The 16,973-nt window shown below is 30.7% G+C and overlaps 1 protein-coding gene across 8 annotated transcripts in view; it reads right to left on the bottom strand.

Annotated features, from left to right (window-relative positions):
- The window catches only part of LOC110281931 (Brefeldin-resistant Arf-GEF family protein schizo), a 220,295-nt gene that overhangs the window by 26,456 nt on the left and 176,866 nt on the right, over positions 1-16,973 (bottom strand). For 2 of the 8 annotated variants that reach the window (XM_071180704.1, XM_071180705.1), the window contains exon 1: positions 14,972-15,095. The exons of the other annotated variants lie outside the window; for them this stretch is intronic. The gene's annotated coding sequence lies outside the window, so the exon portion shown is untranslated. Of the gene's footprint in view, positions 1-14,971; positions 15,096-16,973 lie in introns of those variants that run through there. 8 annotated transcript variants of the gene reach the window in all.

The raw sequence follows: 16,973 nt of genomic DNA, 5'->3' as shown, positions 1-16,973 counted from the left end.
GCTCATTCTGTTTCCAAAAATTCGACAAAAGATAAAAAGTTCTCTCTCATACATGTATTTAAAATCGGGCGAATGTTTCATTATTTATGTATTATTGTTATCATTTTTTTTTTTTTGAAAAAATAAAAACAATTTTTTTTAATATTGCAGAAAAAAGGATATCAGTTCAATGTTTTAAAAAAAATTTGCGAGAGAGATAAATCAAATTATATAATAAGGGAGAAGTAACAGAAAAAAGGTGGAAAAAAATAGAAACGCATTTTTATTAGGGAAACATTTCTATAATAACATAAGAAATAAAATATATATATAGAAGCGAAGACAATCGTTTAGTACAATAAACAAGTACCATCTTCCATGGTACTTGTTTATTGACGAGAATACAGACTTATTTTATTTTCGTTATACTTATTGTTATTTATCATCGTCTGTTTCATTTAGAAACCAATTTCTTCCTTGAACCTTTTGACGCAGACTGGACACCGGTTTTCTTTTTCATGTATAATTTTTCCGACTCTCGAACTACGAGCAAAAAAATATCTTTATATTTTTTTTAGTTATATAAAACAGTGTATTAGTTAGTAAAATAATTGCTTCGAGTGAAAAGTACTACATCTGTGGCTTTTTTATTTTCCTTGGCGACAGATTTTGGAAAAACAATGTTAAGGGTCGGCTGTCTTTTGCCATTTGAAAGAGTGTCATTTAGTACCTTTATACACAGAAACTTTACGAAATGTATGTCACATGGTACTTTTATAGACTGCGATCTGCGAAATTTTGTCACTTAGTACCTTCATCCACTGAAATCTGCGAAATTTTGTTACTTAGTACTTTTCATTTACTGGAATCTGCGAAATTTTTGTCACTTAGTACCTTCATCCACCAAACTCTGCGAAATGTAAGGAATCGGTGAAATAAATGTATAGCTAAATAGGAGTAAAATAAGATTTATTTCGGTGAAATCTCAATTTTTCCAAAAACGTGACTCAACCTTTTCTCCAAATAAGCCTAAAAAAAAAGGAAAAAAATTGCACATAGATAATAATTGCAAAACGAAAAATATTTAGATTTTATTTATATATTTTTTTTAAATTTTATTGCTTAAAATTTCAGCTCAGAATGAACTGCGATTCATCTCAGATCATTAGAGACTGAGCCGAGAGGGGAACAAATCGTACCCGGAAAATTGAAAATACCTGCTTGCCTCAAATCGCGGCGACGTGCATTGAAGATCAACAAGTCTTCAATGGTAGTAGGATAAAACTGAAGGATCGACCTTCAGCATCCGAACATCTGCCTCAAGAGCTAAAAGGATACGGCGGAGGAGGGGGATCGTGCAGTGGGAGGGTGTAGAACAGAGGTCGCCAAAGTGGTCTATATAGACCCCAAGGGGTCTATTTAACAAAAGCGGGGGTCGATCTGAGACAGGGGGGCGAATGGGGGTCGATCCGAATCGGAAGGGTCGATTGTGGGTCGAAAGAAAAAACAGTTCTCAATAAGCAAATCATACATACCAAAATAAGAATGTAAAATTTGTGAATTTTTTTTATAATTGACTCAATATCAGTTTCTTTATAAAACATAAATTAATAAACGTATATTTATTGGGGTGAAACAAGTATTTACGTACCACCGCGCAGTGGCACGAACACAGCGCAGTTTATAAGTCATGCATATGTGCGTTTGTCCAAATGTCACGTGTGACGAGCATTGACGTTACAAATGCAAATATCATACGCAGTTTCAGCTATCTTTGCAAACTGCGTTGAATATTTGCATTATTAAATCATCATCTGTGTCATTATTAAAACTTTTATAGTTTTGGATAATTATTGTTTCGATAAAACCATTCGTTTGGTTTAGATATCAATTTTAATTATCAATGCCCAAAAAAGAAGGTAAGCATTAATAATATGGATTAATAATATGGATTAAAAGAAGGTAAGCATTAATAATACGGTAAGCATTAATAATAGCATTAATAAAAAGAAGGTAAGCATTAATAATATGGATTAGTACAGACTGCGACAAAACTATAGCACACTTTGTATTTTTTTACGAAAATTGCAAAATTGACCATTTTTGACGAAAATTAAAATTGACCGATTTTGAACCCAATATAGCGAACCTTGCAAAAAACACCAGGCACACCCATCTCATTGATCAAGAAGCAGTAAATTTTTAGTTACTTTACTTAGTATATCTATTTATGCATAATTACTTATTATTTAATAATAAGATATTTAAATTTCAATGTTAATATATTTTTCATAAAACTATTGTTACACAATGTACTATTACTTTAATAAATGTTTAAAATCATAAAATAAATGTTCAAACACAGTATCTAATAGAGTTTTATTTTAATTAACAGAAAATTACTTTTGTGGGGGGTCGATGGAGATTTCGAAAAATTATATAGGGGTCGATGATCAAAAAAGTTTGGCGACCCCTGGTGTAGAACGAGGCACGAGCACAGGTTTTGAAGAAAGAAAAAGGACTTCTGGTTTTCTTGATTTCGATGATTATTAAGGGGCCCACCTTCATTTTTAGAGGGGGGGGGGAGGATATTTTGCAGAGAGCAGATGTTGGATAGATGGACAAAGAAAGAATGGTGATAAAGAATGTGCCACGCGACTGCTGCTTGGATAACAAATAAAATAATAAATATAAAGTTTGTTGGAGCCTTGTATTTAAGATAAGGTCAGTTGCGGGGAAATGGGCCCCACACAGACCCGATACTACCTTTTCAGGGTTCCCAGTCCACTCCATAACCAAAACAAACAACTCTTGTTATTTTTGAAAAAAATAAGGTTTTAAAACTAAAAATAGTTATTTTCTTTATTGTGTTATGCAGTTGTTCAGATATTACGTAAGCACATAATGGGTAGAGGGGGTTTGTGATTAGCTTATTTTTGCTTAGAAAGCAGGTGGAGAGGTTAAAATCCTCTTATTTTTCATTTTTCTTGATGCAAATAAATTTTTAAAAAAAATCACAATTGAAAAAAATTCAAATTGGGAATTATGAAGATGAAGAAACGAATTATGACGATGAAGAAAAAGAAAGTTCAAATTTGAAATTTTTCTAAATGTGATTTTTTTTTCTTTTTAGAGTTACATTTCCGGGAGAAAAAATAAATAAATAAATAAAAGAATAAAAAATAAATAAAAAACTAAGAGAAAAAAAATCACAATTGAAAAAATGTCAAATTTGGAGGAGGGGATGAGGAGGAGGGGAAGAAAAAAAAAAGAGTAGGCCGGTATCATAGAGAGCCGATATCATAGGTCACATGTGTGGGTATCCGTGATCTTCCTGATGTGCCAGTACCCAATTGTCTCTAAAACTAATTTTTAAAAAAAAATCGAATAAAAATGTTTAAGATTATTAAAAAATTATGTCTTCGTTTTTCCGCTCACAATCCAGTGACTGCTAAATAGATAGACAATATAATAATAAACAAAGCGTAAATATTGAGTGACGTAATCTAAATCCATGAAACACAGCATATGTAATAAATCATTTTGGAGCCTGTCGATCTATTATATCGTTCAAGTGTGCTGTCACCTAAAAACGGTGTGTTAAATTGAACCACATTATCCGTGGAAATAAATTATTTCGACGATAACATTGTTCAATTTAATTATGGTCACAGAAAATTTGCACTATATTATTATTCAATGTAGAACAGAAGTTTTCTGAGATATTCAATTATTATGTATCATTTGTTTAGAGATCTACACTAGAGCAATGTTAAGGCTTATTAAAAAAAGTCTTTTAGCGAATAATAAGCTATTTTTCATTACTGTTTTGAGTTTGTAACAGTTATTCATGACTGTAAGACACAATTTAGTTCATCTCTAGCCAGTGTCTATAGCAGTGATTCTCAACCTTTTTTTTGTTGCGGCAACACTTTTAATGATTTCGAAATTTGACGGCACACAATGAAAAAAATTAGATTAAAAGTTGTTTAATTACCTTTTTTACACTGAGTCAAATAGTTTGTGATAATAATTTTGAATGTGAAATAAAATAATATGTACTACAAAAGCACATTTATTAAGGGATTGATTATTTATTTCGACAAATTTTTTATTAGTTAGTAACAGTTATTTATTTTTTTGCTACTTATTAATTGTTAGCTTGTTTTCTATAATTATTAACTGTTATTTTTTTGTGATTTCTTGTTAACTAGTTTTTTTTTGCTAATTATTAATTGTTAGCTTAATTTTTGTTTGCTATCCTTTGTTAATTTGCTTTTTATATATTTGTTTTTTCAGTTATCCTTTGTTAATTTGTTTATTAATTGCATAGCTTACTTTAATGAATAGCTCTTACAACATTTTTTAAAATTTTGTGTCATATACAATTTAAACATTTCCATCTTATTTTAAGATTGTCAGAGACAATACAATCGCCGACAAAGATGTTCACGCGGTTAAAGCGTGGAAAAATTATAAAAAGTATATATACGTATACACTTTCTTTAATTTAAACTTCACTCATAATAAAAAAAAAGCCTTATAATTTTTATAGTATCATTTTTAATATTTGGCGGCACATTTTAAGAATTTGGCGGCACACAAAAGTGCCGCGGCACAGTGGTTGAGAATCACTGGTCTATAGTAATAAAATTTGCACAAAATATCGAAATGAAAAGAAAAAAAAAGTCAATGCTTTGAGGAAATAAAAAGAGATTAATTAATTTTCTATTTTTTTAAAGTTACTCCACTAATTGTTTTGTCTTATAAAATATGCACAAATTTAGAATTAATTAATTTTAATGATTTTCAGCTTCCTAAATCTAGTCAAATTAGCGATTCTTTTTAATCATATTAAATTTTTGTATCATGTAGATTAGTTAAATCTTCTAATCAATATAGTTTAAGTAGTTTCCAATTATACTTCGGAGCCGCAGTGGCACAGGACATAGATCATTTGCCTTCCAAAGAGTTGACCCAGATTCGAATCCCAGCGTTGGCTAGTTGAGACGAATTCTGTTCCCGTCTCGCACCGACCATAGTGCTGAGGTAAAATTTCATTTAGAGGTAGATAGATCATAGGTTGGAATTTCGCTGACGTCGGTGATTTTCGTAGTTTTCCTCTCCACGTAACGCAAAAACTGGTTATTTCCATTAACAAGTGCTTCACGAAGGCTAGTTTGTCTTAATGCTTGATCCAGTGGTTCTTGTCTTTTGGGTAAGGTTCAAACTTACAAGATCACGGAATTGAACACTGATAGTCGTGAACTCAGAATTAGATCAGCTGTTCAACACCAGTTACAGAATAAAATAAAATTAGACTTAAAATTGTTTTATTTTTTATTCAAAAAACACCTTAAAAGAATAGACCAATCGAGAGAGAGAAAAAAAATAAATACTGAAGTTACATGACAATGCAAGAGTGTGAAAGATCAAGCAGTTTAATTATTTTTCTATACTCTATTTAGATTTTTAGACCGGAAAGCAGGTGCATAAAAATATGATACGGGGTAATTTTTTCTTCTTCTTTTCCTTTAAAATCACCTGTTATAAATGTAAGGAAATCGCAACAGGTGCATTGAAATCTATTCTTTTAAATCGACTTATTAAACTGTATACGCAGAAATCAATAAACGTTCTAAGAAATCTAAAACCTCTAGGTCAGCACTATCTTCGATTTTAGGTTATACTTTTTTTTTTCCGGTTGTTTCGTAAAAAAAATTTTGAATGAGGGAAAAATTTGAGTATTATTAAATTCGCAATTCTTTTTCGGCGAAAAAAAAACTTTAATAAAATAAAGTATGTTCTTGGTTCAATTATCCAAAAAGTAACGTTTTTATCAAAAATGTAAAGCACTCGCATTATTTATTATATGGAACTTTTAAATTGCCCATCTGTTTTCGCAGTTTACAAATGAAAAAAAAAATTAATCATTAAAACTTTTTAGCTTCCAATTTACTGTTTTCATTTTAATCTTCTTGCATAGACAATAAACATGCCTCAATTAGGAAGCGGACGTTGACGTTACGCTACAGCGAAGCGTCACAGAATCAAAGAGCGTAGCGTAAAATACTTATTTTCTTCAAAATTTTTTTCCACGCCAAATTCACAAAATTTCGCCATTCCACCCACATCCCACAACATTGTTTAAAGCAGCCATTTGCGCAGCGATGTGGGTAATTTTAGTGACAGTAAAATGGGTCTTTGATCACCAAAATATTTGGATTTCTCTTTTAAATAACTCATTTTTACATCAGAAAATCTCACGACTTTGTTTTTATTTGCGTAGAAATTTCTTTTTTTAAAGATTTATTTTTCAAGATTCGATGTGCTTTTTAAAGATAGACATCTAAATTGTTCTTTAATACTCTTGGGGAAAAATGGATTCAGCTGATTTCGAATGGAATTCGGAAATGGAATTGACATTTTTCTTAACAATTATAATAATTATGAACAAGAGAATCAAAATAACGGAAATATTTTTTTGCCAGTTGTTGATCAATTGGGTGTAAGGTGTGTATTGCCCAAGGTTTCAACTTGCGCAATTTTCAGATCGCTGACGGATGAGAATAGATCGAAAACAAACAACAGTCAAATATATTTTACAGAGTTAATTTTTTCTTATGTTAACAAGTACGTTTAATTTAATAATTTCCTTCGCAAAAATTTTACCCTGGCCTCATTTGGCATTTGGTTCAAACCAAATTTGGTTATAATTGGGTTCAAAATTGGCTCAAAATGAGTCCTATATGAACATGTACCGAGGGACCAATATTGGGATGTCTCGTTTTTTTAATAGTGGTACTATATAGGGCCTATAATGGCTGAATAATGAATATAAAATATCGTGTAAATCTGACAATGGTATATAAAGCCAATATTGATTGTAAAGTAGCTGTAAAATATCGGGTTAATCGGGCAATTCTATAAAGAGCCAATATCAGAAAATAACGGCCCTTTCATCCTTATTGAACAGTAAACATTGGTTCAATGAGTGCCCAAGTAATTTTGATGCTAGGATTCTAGTCATAAAATTTAATTATAAAAAAATAATTGAAAAGATTCTGGTAATAAAAGGATAAGTTACATTAAAAATAATCCGGTGAACGTTTTTAAAAACCATTTTAGTAAAAACTAAGATCGTTTAATACACAATACAATTTGTTTCTTCGTTTTCAGGTATTCCAAAAAAGCATAAAGTAATAAACAATAAACAGCTTGATTTCCAAATGCTATGTTTAAAAAGAAAATATGGCTCATTATTATTATATTACCCTAAACTCTCCAAATGTAAAAAGAAAAAAATAGAATAAACTACACATTACCTAGTTTAAGAGTGCCTCACATCGACATGGACAGGAGGTCTTAGAATGGTAGAACAAAACTTGGAATACATTCATACAATAAAGGATGTAGATGAGTATGAAGACCATTACATGGGACAGAGCAATCTCGCATTAAGGGAAAAAGGGTGGACTTTTTTTTCCGCCCCTTAAATTCTTTTCAGCATTGTAATAAAAAAGGGGGATGACCACAAAAATTTCTCCTTGGCCATTTTGGATGTCAGAATCAATCAAAACAATGGGGAATAGAGCGGACCTACACTCCTTTTTCAGTTTATCTCTTAAAGCGAGAAGTCGTTGAAGATCAAGGAAAAGAGCAAGGACGAAAAACCACATCCAGAACAATAACTCATTCCAACATTAGATTACAGGAAAAGAAATTTAAAAATAAGAGTTAATATGTTTTGGAGAAATGTCTATTAATAGTAATATTAATGGTCTACAAAGAAAAATAATTAATCTAACTAGTAAATAAAACTTAAAGATATCCTACCTCCTAAATCGATATTTCGCTTTTAACAACAATTTGTTATTCACTAAAAAAACTTAAGAGAACGATTCAATTAGGAATATTAAGCCTGTTTTACAAAGGCTTCAACGTCATATGAATTTTTGTTTTTTTTTTCGAATAATATTCTATTTTCCTAACTGCTGTGAGTTTGCAACAGTTACCCACGATTGTTAGGTCAAGTTTAGCCTCTCAACCTGCACTATCTATGTTTATTCTGAAAATAGAGCAAAACGTCAATATGGAAAATAGCCACAGTTTAGTAAAAATAAAAAGCATCTGAGGCTTAATTTTTTAATATACTAAAACTTCCTCCAATGCTGCACTATCTAGGCTCATAAAAATTTGCAAAACCTGAGAATACGACAGTGATTTTGATAATTTTCTTCTCGGTGGAAAATGTCGCTTAGTTGGCGATTTTTTTTTTAAAAAAAGTTTAAAATCTTTAAAAAAATTGAAGGAAAAGTAAGAAAAAAAGTTCTTAAGTGCTTCGAGCACGTTGAACCCATATTTGCGAGGATTAATTCTCCGGAAGATGATAAAGGATATAACAAGACTGTATGAAAATCAGCACATATGATTCACGTATATGGATATACACAACACTGCATAAAATCAGCACATATGATTCTAAATCAGCATATCCTGATGATTGTAACATAATGTGTCCCCAATCCGAATATGAATCTCTTTCCCCCTATTGTCTTCCGTTTAATTAGTTTAGTCCGTATAAAAGTAAAATAATTAATTTATTTTCTTATCATAAAAAACAAGCATAAATATCTACACATCTACATTAAAATGCTACAAAAATGAACTTTAAAAAGACAGCGGTATGTTAGACTAATTTTAAAATTTAAGTTAAACGCTTTCGTCTGAAAGAAAGCAATAAAAGAGTTTTAAAACGGCTACCTGGAAAAGTGCTTTAATGGAATTGAGACCAGCACTTCTAATGGAGCAAAACACTGCGACAGCGAGAAATCGTAAATTACAATGTATTGTTCATAGTTCACGAACATGGATCTCGTAATTCGAAAAAAATACACCCTTCGTGCTGTTAATGTGGCGGCACGTAAAAGATCCAAAGAACACTCTTAGGTAAGTTAGGGGTATTGTTTTGAGCTATTGATGTCCTTCGAACTTCAGAAAGGCAACAAAGCGGTTGTGGGGACTTGCAACACGAGTAGCGCATACCAGACCTTTGCGTAATATTTTTGCCTTCTCCCAAAGGAAAACGATCAGCAATGATTGAACAGCGCGATAATTCACGAGACACGAAAAAGCACGATTCGACATTAAGATCGGAAGATTATTTTGAACTTCAGCGAAAATTTTTATCTAGATAACCAGCGGTAAACAGCAGACCCATACTGGATTTATGTCTTCCATTGCTCAACTTGCATTTTGAACCAAACCTAGAAGACAAGGTAACTCCCGGATCAAGTCGTTATACTAACACACGTTCATAGAAAAATTCTTGAGCGTGACACCAACTTACATAGACGACACATGGTAAGAAAAACTGAAATCCGCTCACGGTTATCCCAACGGCAAGGTGGATTGAACCCATGATCGGTTTATCACTGGAGGTAGCACAGTAGTCGGATGAGCCAGAATGCGAATACGAATCCACCAGCAATCACAGTGATTCGAACAAGGATCACCTCATTAAAAAAGGAAGATTATAAATTTGACCAGTGACAAGAGTATAATAAAGTAAACCAGCATTTAGGTTCCTAAGGTTAGCTCGACAAAACGAATCTATTTTATTCTATAACCGGCATTCAACAGTCGACTTTTCAGACTATCAATGTTCACCTCCGTAGCCTTGTTATTTTGAACTCAGCCCCAGAAAACAACAAAACTCCTGGGTCTAGCACTGGGGCGAACTAGCCTTCGCGGAAGACTTTTATGATCGAACTAACTTGCACTTGCGTCACATGAAGAGGAAAACCACGAAAATCTCACAAGGTTAGCACGTCAGCAAGGGGATTCTAACCCATGATCCGTCTAACTACTACTACTATGGATATTTTACGTCAGCACTGTGGTTCGTGCAAGTCGGGAGCAGAATTCGTATTAATCAGCCTTGTTTAAACCTAGGTCACCTCAGTGGCAGGCAACCCTGAGTCATGAAATATTGGTTTCATGCAATATCTGAACACTGGAGTACCACTTGAATTTGTCTATGTGCCATGGTTAAGCAACCCTTAATGTAACACATAGCAACATCTCATACACAGAAACAACATTTCTTTCTATTTTTTAATGCTCTTTCAAGGTTTTGTCTTGATTAAGGTCTCTTAAATACATTCGTAAATTCACAAAACATATTCTTCTAATAAGCGTTTTTCTGTACCGATAACAAAATCTATAATAATTTTTTATGCAGTACAAATTAACAAAATCACTGTACGCCAGAAGGTAAAAACAACCTCACTGTTCTAGCAAGCCCAGTAGCATACATGAGGAATAGAACACTGTTAATATTTTTTGCACAAATCATCTTTGAAATCCACGTTGCCACCCACCAAAAATAAAGAATCGTTTGCATTCCAGATAATGTAAAATGCAACGAACCGTATCTAATCTAAAAATGTGCTGCTAACACGATATCGCTTTGAGGCAGACTGTCCGCAACAGGTAATAATAATCGTCTGCAATCTGAGGGGGAGGCCTGGGACACAAATGTCATGACACGATGATATTGCGAGTATTCCCAGAAGATGCGGCATAGTTTCCCATGGTTGTGAAAATGTTAGTGGTACAATCGGATGAGGTCATTAATTGTACTTGAGTGAGCATGCCAACCTAGCCAAACAGTGCACATTTTTTTTACGCCATAAGAAAAAAATTAAATATTTTTTTAAACGAAAGTCTATGGTTGAGGGGGTGTTGAACACAGGCTAAATCACGATATTTACGGCGTGTAAATATTGTTCGAATCGACAGTAAGTAGTTGTTAGAACTAATGCAATTTCCTCAAAGAAGGAGGAAAAAGAACAACTATAATTACAGGTTGTATTGGTCATCCACCAAATTTATTTCCGTTAGGTTTTCAAATATATCACCATTAAACCTCGGAGCAAAAAATGAAGAGTAAATTTAGACGCAAAAAAGATTATTCCTGTTTTTTTTATTCTCATAAATTATTGTATAGAAGATGCAATAATGACCTTAAATAGGACACTTGAAACTTTTTTTTTCTACCTATAACTAAGATATCCAATAGAATACGGTTAAAAGTTACGTGCTTTTAATGTATCACTTAATTACGGGTGTATAGAATCAGTGTGTGTTGTATTATCAAATTTTGGTTAATAAACAATTTAAAAAGAAAGGAAAAAGCCTCGTTAATACAAAGTAATAAACATAATAAAAGCTTAGAGAAATTCGTTAAATTTTGAATTTAGAATAAACATTAGTTATTAAATTTTTATTGCGATGATGAGAAATATTTAGTTCAAAAACTTTTTAGGTTAAATTTGTTAATTCAAAATTGACAAAAATTTATATAAATTGATTCATTTTATGTTCTTTTTTTCGTACAGGAATAGAGTTGAGCACAAATGTGGCCTTCATATAGATTTGGCGTAGTCTTCGGTAGGGTTCATACAATGCAAAATCCAAAATATTCTAACAGAAGAAAAAAAAGAAGAAAACAATCTTAAAATAAATTTGAAATGTATACGTTTCTCATGACTTGCTGTCAATGTATTGTTATCGTTCAAAAATAAGGTAAATAACATTATTCGAGGTGACTAGTTAATGTGCAGGATGTTGAAGGATGTCGGAATATTTTATCCGCCGGAATAGAACAACAAGGATGAGTTCTAATTAGAACTTTCAATGTTATGTGTCAAAATAAATGGACACGAACACACATATCTGAAATCGCATTGACCGACCTTGAGCTGAATATTTCATATCACGAGAGAAATTTCAAAATAAACATTCCATTTCCGAGTGAGGAATCTTCACGATAAAAGAAAGAAAGTGTGAAAAATGATTTTCCATAAATAAAATAGATAAGAATTTTTATTTGTTTATAATTTTAAGGATTTGTTTATCACAAGAAAATGCGATTTTTTTTGTTTGTTTTAAATGAAAAACTTTTTTTTCCGCCATAAATATAATTCCCTCTTTTTCATAGGCCATACAAATATATATATTTTTTTTCTTCAGTACTTTACTTCCTTAGAACTGAGCCTTCAACAAAAAGTGTGATTTTTACTTAAAAATATGAAGCTTAGAAGTAAATTCCTGAGATAAAATAACTCAAAGATGTTCAATTATTTAACCCTTTGATGCAATTTAATTAAATATATTTTTCGTTACTTTTTTCAGTATTTTGTTTTAATTTAGGTCAAAATAAGTTTTAAAAAAATTAAATTAAGCATTTTTAATAATTTATGGTTATGAAATACAGCATAATACACTGACGACTTTTTCTGCCTTAAAGACAAAATTTTCCAAACACTGCTCACTTCCAAACAATAATTTTTCAAATTTACACTTATTTGAAGTAATTTAGATGTAAAAGAAACTGTTATTTATTATTGAAATTTCTTTAATTGGATTATTGATAAATTTTTGAATAATTTTTTTTTTCAAACTACTCTTTTTGGATTTTAAATTTTAGTACAAATACAATTCCGATAATCTAACAGACTTACTATTGGACTGTTTTTTTTCACTATTAAAAAATACCAATATATATTTTTGTTTATAATTAGAGCGTCAGAAAAATATATAAAAAGAAGAAAGGTGTCCCATCAGCGACAAACAGTTAAACAGCATTTTTTGAGTATTGCAGGGTGTTTTTTTTTTTTTTTTTTTTTTTTTTTTTTTTTTTTTTNATAAATTAAATCATCAAACACCAAATCAAACAAAACATCAAATAAGTTTCTTTAAGAAATTAAAAAAAAACTTATTAGAGAGATATTTATGTTGCTCACGCAAAACTCCTGATCTAAAAACTTTAATTACTTAATAGAGTTATTTAAATTAATGAATAAAATAAAATTCATAATTTAAAAAAAAACATAATTCTGAAAAACAACATATTACAGTTCAAATATGTTAAAAAAGTTCATTCAATTTAGTTCCTAATCAATCGATTAAACAACGTATACGTTAATTATTTAAAAAAAAGGTTACTAAATTTAATCTATAAAATCACGCATAATTAAAAAAAATCTTACATCGCAAGTTCATAATAATAATAAAAAAAAATCGATTATGAAAATTCTTAAAATATAGTCATTAAATATACCTCAAGAAAAAATAATAATAAAAAAAAAAACGTTTGTGAAAATATTTTTAAATTACACATACCCAAAATGATTTAAATTACACATACCCATAATATTCACTTTGTTCGCACGAATCAAGTAAATTCAAAGTCAGCTAAAACAACGATTATCATGAAAAACCGCATATTTAATGACAATGGCAATGAAATTTGTCTTTAAAGCAGTAAAAATTCGGAAGCTTTAATATCTATTTGCTTCATCACAGCTGATGTAACAAAAGTTCTTAGTAACGTCACTACCTTTTTATCCTTGCGAAATAAAACAAACGTTTTGTGAAAAGACTTAAGAGACGATTGTCGAAAGCAATGAAAAAAAAAACGTGTTTTATGAAAACTAACAATAAAACTAAATATAGAAACTATATTAGTAAACTTCTATAAATTCATTGTTTTTCCAAGAAGTTGAAAAATTAATTAACCCTCGCACGAGTTTTCAAGCAAAAGTGATATATTTAATTAAGCATGAACTACAAGCCTCATATTTTGTTTATATCTACAAGCTTTTGTTTATCATTCCCTTTAGAAATGATCTCCGCCTCACACACTCGGGGTATACTTTATTGGTTAGTTTGTTTTTAAGTTCCGAAATTCGGATCTAATGCTATTCCAATATCATTGAATGATCTCTCACAAATGATTTCTGCTTGCAATATTTTTTTGATGCACTAGACCAAACAATTTACCTAACGTGTATTTTGCATGCATGTTGAAATGGAATTTAGATGATAAACAATGATGTCTGGCAAATATTTAGATTTTTGATGCACAAGAGGTAATAATTTATCTAATATTGTGTATTTTGAAAACATGATGAAGTCGAATTTTGATGATAAATGATGACTGGCAATATTTATATTTTTGATGCACTAGACCTAATAATTTGCCTAACATTGTGCATTTTGCAAGCATGACGAAGCAGATTTTTGATGATAATAATAAGCTAATAAGCAGTAATGAAAATGTATATATGCATAACAGTAATAATAACAAATTTTTAAAAAAAATTTTTTTGAAAGCACTTTATAAGATTTAGCCATGTATTTGGAGGTACTGTGCATTGATCAGAACAAATTAAAAATACAAGAAAATATATTTAAGGTATAAATAAATAAAAATTATTACAGATAGCGAAATATTTATGCGTTAATTCCATTTCATAATAAAAATAATCGCAAAAAATGTAAAGTTTTAATCCCCTTAATGATCAAATTGGATGCCTTAAGCCTTTGTTACCCTTTCCCTCCCCAGGGTGCGTAGCCAAATCTTTCAACAAAAAATAAGCACTTTTTAAGTACTTTTCAAGTGCTCAAAAATATTTTTAAGTACTAGGTATATTAACAAAATGCAAAATAATTTTCAAAGACTTTTCATGATCATGTTAAAATAACTAGTTTTTGACAAAGAACTCTTTTCTTGATTATATTAGCCATTGAAAAATGATCAAGAGATTTTTAGGTTCAATTTCAGATGGCGGAAAATGAAGCTTGAAATTGAGCTTTCATACGCCACAGACCGTAGGTACACTGAAATACATTGTGGTTGAAATTGTGAAAATGTTGAATAGGAAAATGTGAAAGCACGCTTTTGAAGAATATAGAGAAAAAATTGACAACGTATAGAAAAAATTCTCATTTTTGACATGGGAAAATTAAGCACTTTTTAAAAACACCCAATGAAAATAAGCACCTTTAAGCACTTTTTAAAAACGCTACGCATCCTGCTCCCTGCACCTTACTCTTTTAGAATCATGATATTGATAAACAACCCCTCGTACATAATTCCCATAGTCTTTTCAGATATAGAATATTAAAAATAATTCATACTTACAAAGACAGAAATATCCAAATTAAACGAACGAAATAACACTCACCAACAACAAAATGTTCGAAAGATCCACTCACAACCACGCAACACTCATAACAAAACAACCATATTTCTTTCAAAGCCCATAAACTACAGGAAAGATCTGCAAAACGCAGAGCAGCTGCCGTAACTCCACGGTCTTCTCACTAACGTCATCAACCCCTTTTCTTTACGTAATTGACATAGATAGGATGGCCAATTATTAACAGCTCAATAACAACTGTTTAAAAATTACTCGTTTTTATTCTCCCTTTCAAACGTCTTATTCTAAAATAACACTGAAAGGTCGAGAATAATTTTCTCGAAGATGTGAATAAGTTCTTTCACTAAAAGTGGACTGTCTGAGATAGAAAAAAGATAGATCCGGTGTTCTTCGGTTTCCGAAGAAAAAAAAACACTGTTCTTTTAGTCAAATTTCACGAATGACGGTTTATTGTTTTATTTATAATTATTATTCAGCTAATTGAATGAATAAAGCTTTCTTTATTTGTCTATTTTAAAACTGTTTAGAACTAATATTTGTAACTAACGGAAAAAGATTCATGAAATATGAATATGTTATTAATGGACTTCAACGGCAGTACTGAAAGACAGCACTATTTTAAGATGTTTGGTACACTATTGTTCAGTGTTCGGTGGTCTGATGGATCATGGCCGTTATATTTTACTCTAACCACCTTAGAATATAAAATACCATAGGTTACCCGGACTAGCAACTGATGTTAAGGGAAGATAAGCTGTTTTTTGTTTTGGTTTTTTTGGTTCGTGTTTTTGTTTCAAACTAGCATATATCACCAAAATGTTGAACATTAAACATTCTCAATATTGACATTTTTCATTTAAATTCACCATATTAATTAAAAAAATATATATAAACGGCCCAGTGAAAATGTGAACGTCTTTTGAGTTACTGGTCCTTTGGATCAGTGACTAAATTTTATTCATTTTTACCCCTCCCTTATTTTTAAATTTCACATAAGAATTTGACATGCCTAAAGCAACCAAATTAAACAAAATTGCGTCAGATTGAAAAAAAATGTGAGACAAAATTGTGAGAAAATAAAAATAGGAGGAAATAATATAAATAAGAAGCACTATTTTTGAAGATTAAATCCTCTGAGAGAGTTATAAGAATTCGTATAAAAAAAAAAATAAAAAAAAAGCATAGAAATAACCTGTGGTAATTTCGATGCTTTTTAAATGGGAATAGCGTAAAAATTAATATGGAAGAATTTAAATTATACAGAAGAATTATTTTGAATAGAAATTATATAGAAGAAAATAAGAAATACGAACTTAATAAGAATTGTGTTTCGAAAAAGATAAGAATAGTGCGTTAAAGTAATAAACACGTTTTGAATAGTATGGAAATGATGAACTAATGTAATAATTTTTTTTTTAATAATATAGGAATAGTGAACTAATATAATAAATACGTTTTGTTAAGTACAGAATAAGCGAGTTAATATAATAATTACGTCCTAAATAATGGAACTTTGCATAAAAGAAAAGAAAATGATGGACATTATAAAAGAATTATTTTTAGAAGAAGACAGAAGTTATAAGTTCATATGTGTTTCTCCCGTCGTTTTTGCTATTATATCTTCTTTTGCATCCTTTGTGCCTTTTTATATCTTAAATCTATGATTTTAATATTGATATTAGGCCGTATAGTGGTCATCCCTGACCACTTGTCAAAAAATCTCAGGTTCGAATCCCGCTTTGAGTATGGGCGTAATTTCTCTTTGTTCTATCTGTTCTTCTTAAGTTGTTGGGGTGACGTTGATTCACCTATATGGTGTCTACGAAAAAGAGATAAACACTACTGCCCGTCAAGTTCCACCATGACATATGTTGCAAAATATGGTGGGAAAAGTAAGACAAAATATATTGATGCTAGTTGACATTGAGAATTAAAAAATCTCGTTATGAATTTCACAATTTTAATTTATCAAAGTAGTCCTAG

This window comes from Parasteatoda tepidariorum, chromosome 5, assembly GCF_043381705.1.
Source record: "Parasteatoda tepidariorum isolate YZ-2023 chromosome 5, CAS_Ptep_4.0, whole genome shotgun sequence".
Taxonomy (NCBI): domain Eukaryota; kingdom Metazoa; phylum Arthropoda; class Arachnida; order Araneae; family Theridiidae; genus Parasteatoda; species Parasteatoda tepidariorum.
The sequence above is the reverse complement of the archived record's forward strand: the minus strand, read 5'-3'. Positions and strand labels throughout refer to the sequence as shown.